This window comes from Arachis hypogaea, chromosome 10, assembly GCF_003086295.3.
Source record: "Arachis hypogaea cultivar Tifrunner chromosome 10, arahy.Tifrunner.gnm2.J5K5, whole genome shotgun sequence".
Lineage (NCBI taxonomy): Eukaryota > Viridiplantae > Streptophyta > Magnoliopsida > Fabales > Fabaceae > Arachis > Arachis hypogaea.
Window position 1 is genome coordinate 19599775 of NC_092045.1, and position 5967 is coordinate 19605741.

The window sequence follows — 5967 nt, forward strand, 5'->3', positions numbered from 1 at the left end:
TGCACTCTAGGAGGTGCCTGCGACGACCCTCTGTGACGAGCCTCCTCAGTCAACACAATCGGCCTAGGATCCTGAAATGCAACATCTGGGGATAGGAATCTATGCGCCACACGGCACCACCACTCCAGGTAGTCTGATGATGGACCGAGATCAAGGACTCGATCGACCTAGATGACTAAATGAAGTCGGTTCTCCCAATGCTGATGCCACTCCCGATAATATGTGAGGAACCACCTGTCCCCACCCCTGCCATCCTTCGCACGTAGCCAATCTATGTTCAGAGCTGGCTCAGGGAGATGCTGAAGACTGCCAAACTGCAGCAGAACCCGGTCGACCTGATGCCACTCAATCACAGCAAAATATATCAGGCTAGTGACGGCCGTCCATAGCCTACGGTGCTCGTCAGCTAGTATCTCCGGGTGAATAACAGCACCAACCTCGGCAGAAGAATAAGGCTCCCACACAAACTGTATCGAAATAGTAAGGGTTTCGTCAGACCACGATACTTAACATAAACCACTGAAACTAAGAGCAATAACTAAATGACTCACATCGTGGACACGCAATCGATCCAAGGAAAGGCATGCAGACACTAATCTTTGATCCCCTGGATCGTTCCTCGGCAGAAACGTAGCTCACCTAGAATTTTAATTGAAATCATGTCATAACTAGAAATAACACATAATGTTGAACAACTTGTGAACCAAAAATAATAAACTGTATCTGGAGGCAAGAGGAAACCCAAATACATCAAGCCCACTAGGCCTCAACGTGGGAAACCTCCAGAAAATCCAAGACTGTAGAAGCTGTAGCGGCCCGACCAAGTTAACAATGTTTCTGTTCGTCCCACGACAAAGACATCTATACAACCAGGCCAGTGCAGCCGAACCCCAGCTATATCTGCCCAAGTCGTCCAATGATGCCAAATAAGGCAACCAACGAAGGTGGACCTAGTTTGTATTTTGTCCGCAAACAGCTGAGAAGACAATAGCGTCAGAATATAAGCACGTGCGTATATACGCACGGTCTCATCAGTAGTATCTGCTGGGAGAACTCGGAACCTCTCATGGAACTATGTGTAGCACACTGTCATCTGCTTTACTTTACTCTGCGGAGGTAACTCCCCAAACAACTCGCGGAACCATACCCATGCTGGTCTACCATGCTCCATCAGATTCTCAAACTCAGTCAGGCACCCGTTGACGGGCTCACCATCGATCGGCAAACCCAGCTGATATGCCACATCTTGCAAAGTAATACTGCACTCACCAAAGGGCATATGGAAGGTGTGCATCTTAGGACGCCACCGCTCAATAAATGCGCTAAGGAGAGGCTCATCAACCCAGAACCACTGGCTGTTCAGCCTAGCCAAATGATACAAGCCCGCCGTCTCCAGGTAGGGTATAATCCGGTCGTGTAAGGGCATATTCTGTTGTCTCCTAACGCTGCTAATCACCCTAACAGGCTGCAAAATGTGGGCAAAAAAATCTCTCAATATACGACCATTACTAATAACATCAAACGTAATTTATAAAAAATTATTACAAGCCTCACATTGTTTTTCTTAATTCCCTAATTATAGCAATAACAATGATTATAATAATAAGCGGTCCAATTCTAACAAAATCTAAGAGTAACAATAATAACTACCATTATCAGAAACGAGGACGACAATAATAATAATAACAATAAAACTACTAATACTATGTACTCACAATAACAATAAAAATTAAATGAAAAAAATAATTTTACTAACAATAAACATAATAATATCAATATTTACATAAATAGTAATAATAAGAATATTAGTAATAATCATAATAACTAACCTCGGCGTCGATGTATCCAGCCACGTGAGCGACGCCATTTAATCGGTACAAGCGATCCTCATCCTCCATGCTCCACCAACTAAACCTCTTTTCAACCTTCTTTACTTTCCACAGATTCTCTCAAACCAACAACTCCCAAATTTGGCTTTGTGTCACAAATGATCCATGAGAAGCTTCAGCGGATTATGTATTTATAGGCACTCACACGTAAACTGTGGTAACCCATAGCGGTTTACGTTCACGTCGCAATCTTCATAAACTGTGGGAGCTTGCCACGGTTTACACACAAACCACAAACATCATAATCCGTGGTAGCTTGCCACGGTTTATGTTATAATCAGAAACCGTGGTAGCTTACCACGGTTTACATAGAAGTGTTAAATGCACAATCACGTAAGGGATATCTGTTTTGTGTATTTGTGTAAAGCTTTCAACAAATTTATTTATTTGGGTAAATTGCCCTAATTATTACCAAAAAAAATATTTATATTAAAATATTAAAATTTTACATACTGCAAATCATGAAGATCAATCACAATGTACTGGTCATTTTTCTCTATTTTTTGCCATGATATAAGTTTTTCGTTGTCAGTCAAAAGTCCAATAACATTTAATTGAACAAAAAGAATTGAATTAAAAGTACCAAATTAAGAACAAATGAGTGAATAACATAAGAAATTTTAACTTTGTACGTGTATAAAATAAAGAGAATTTACTGATTTATTTTATGTTAAACGATAAAATTAACAATAGTATATTAATAAAAGGATATATCTATAAAAAAAAGTCACAATATAATTTTAAATATTTTCATAAATAAACTATTAAAATTTTTGTTATCGATAAAATAATGGTATTATACAATTTTTTGGCAAAACTTAAAATTAGAATGAAAGTAATTTTGTGTGGTTTAATATAAATTAACTACGTACCAAATAAGTAGAATCGTTCATTTGTTTGTTTCAATATATCAGCATGGGCAAGCAAATCAGAATGATTATCCGAAATTTTACGATCATCGATCGTATGTATTATATGTGACTCTTTTTTAAAAGATATATTCCACTTGATTTCTCAATTTCAAAATTTGAGAAGACATAGACCTTCCTTTCTACCAATTCATTCTCAAATATTTTTGCCAAATAATTCTTGATTGAACAATGAATTTTATCGTATTGCAAAATAAATTAAATATAAAAGCTATTAACATTTACAAAATTATTAAAAAGAATTGTCTTTGACTTGTGAAATGGTGACTTATAAAATTAACTTAAAATATGAACTACAAATATTTATAAGAATTTAATTTTGATGTATTGATAGTATAAAGTAGTTTTACACGTGCATCCAATTACGTAATGACACATTAATAAAAATAAATATCTTTTACATTGACCACGTGAATAATCATTCAAAAGAACGGATAAATTTTACACAACTGTGTAAAACGCTAGTGCATCAAAATTAAATTCTATTTATAATATGTCAATAGTTTTAAAAATATACTAATAATACTAATAATTTAAAGATAATTGTACTACAGTTATAATAAATTTAGTTATTACTGTAAATAAATAAAACAAATAACATATTTGAAAACTAAGAAAAAAAAAGATTAGCCATAATTATGTTTGGAATGTTTCCATATTTTTTTTCCATTTTTTTGCTTGCCATTCTTTCAATGCAATGTTAGATCAAAAAAATTTTAAATTTTAAATAAAATAATAAATTTCATGTGATAGAAAAATAATCAAGATTAACAAATTTTTTTAATTAAATAGTGATGTTTTAATTTTTTTTATGTATTTTTGTATGTTAGCAAGAAAAATAAAATCATGTATTGTGACTCTTTTTCTTTTACCACGTTTTAATCTCAATTAATTAATCTTGTGTCCATATAATATAATTAAACTTTTAATCACTCTAATCTATTGATGAATTATACCTTTCTTAATAATTGCATTACTAATCTGAAATATAAAAAAAGTGATACGTATATCCAAGAAAGAAAACAAACTTAAAAGTCGAAAAAAAATTATATTAAAAAATTTAAAAATAACATATCCAAGAAGAATAGCCGTAATATATAAATTGAGGTAACAATTTAAATTTCTCTAAAACTAATTTAATCAAATACCAATATTAGAATTAAATTACTTAAATAATATTTAATCTATTATAGTCCGTTGACACGTATAGATTATAATTATTCTCGTAACGACAACCAATTGAAACAACATCATAAGTTCGAACATTTAGAATTCTTGTAAATTCAGACCATCCCCTTGGTAAATATGCTATGAACATTTATTCCCTTCAATGGCATTGCATTATTGATGCAAAAGATTGCGGTAATTTCTGAAAAAAATTCACAATATGTTATAAAATTATTTTAATTATGAAAAGTTTAAAATAAGAAAATTTGAATATATTACCAATTGTTGAAATTGCATCTTCGAATTTGACACAAATTTACTAAAAATGAACTTAAACTGAGGGAATTCAATCTCATTATGTGCTCCACTTTGAAGATTTTCGGGCAGACGTAAAAAACATGGAGGGGATGGAACTTGAACTTCGCCTACAAAGCTCCGTCGAAACAATTCTTCAATGAAAAATCGAGCTCCTCCCAAGAAAACCCACTTTATCCACATTCCATTAGGTTGGTCATAATATGTGAGTAGATTCAACCATCATATCCTTTGGTAAAATAGAGTTTAATGTCCCTTCGTTAGACGCTTACATGCATGTAATTAGAACCTGAATCAGTGAATACAACTTGAGATGGTATTTGATAGATGTGGTGCATTGTAAACGATTGCGGTAAAACACAATCGCACTGGAACATTAGATGAAAAGAATAAATTGGAGTAAGAACAATCATTAAATTATCAAAAAAATAATATAATAGAATAAATATATAAAAAATACTATAAAAATTATAAATTATACCTTAAAAGGATCAACTTCTATGAAAAATAAAAAATACATTCTTATTCTATGAAGTAGTCAAGGAAGAATAATAAATTAAAAAAATGAGTTGACTCTTATATCTAGGCTCACAAACCACAAAGCAATGATAATATTATTGAAAAAGAAGAAGAAACGTACAGAAAAAAGAATCTCGAAGACCATGAAAAAAAAGTTAAAAACAACAATGACAATATTAAAAAAGAGGACGATGATGATTACATATAAAAAAAACATGCATATCTAATTTGGTTAGGACTTAATTGATAAAATTATTTGCCCGCATAATTTTGTTGTAATATAATTATTTTACCCATACAAAAATTTTATAAATAAAAATAATATATTTACTTGATTAAAATAAAAAAAATATGTAATACAAAAAAATCTAATTGAAACTTTTTTTTTAAATTATCATGCGTATAAAATATTTGAATTTGAAAATATTTGTTCGAAACATAATATTGTATAACGTAATTAAAAATCTTATTGAAGTTTTTAATCTAAAAATCCTTCTATTTAGATACCAAACACAATATTTTATTATAAAAAATTTTAAATAATCTCTAAAATTACTTCACCTCTTAAACTACTTTATCCGGATATTATTAAATGTGATATTTTTTTTCTTTTTTTTTTAAGTGACAATAAATTAGATATATATTTTTTGGAACTTTTTTAAAAATAATTTTATATAATTATAAAAGTGGCTTAACTTTGTATATATAGGAGGGCAACGTATAAAACTATATATTACATAATAATTGGTGTTTTTGTGTTTTACTATTTTACATAAATTCAGGTTTGTTTTGTAAAATAGAAAGATTGGAGGGTACATTTTACTTTTTTTCTATTCACAATCTAGAAATTAAATGGTTGGATTTTATTATGTTTAATTTTAAAAATTTTTGAAAATCAAACGGTACTATTTTAATGTTAATTATTATTTATTATTAATAATATTTTGTTCATAACAAAAGGTAAATATATAATTATTCGAATTTAAATTTTAGAAGAATTAATGTTATAAGTAACAAATGATCTATTTTATTATGTATATTATAAATTAATGAATTAAATTAACAGATATAATGAATTATATAACATTTATAAAAAATAAAATAAATAAAAAGAAAATGAAAAGAAATAAAATAGAAAGAAGATTACA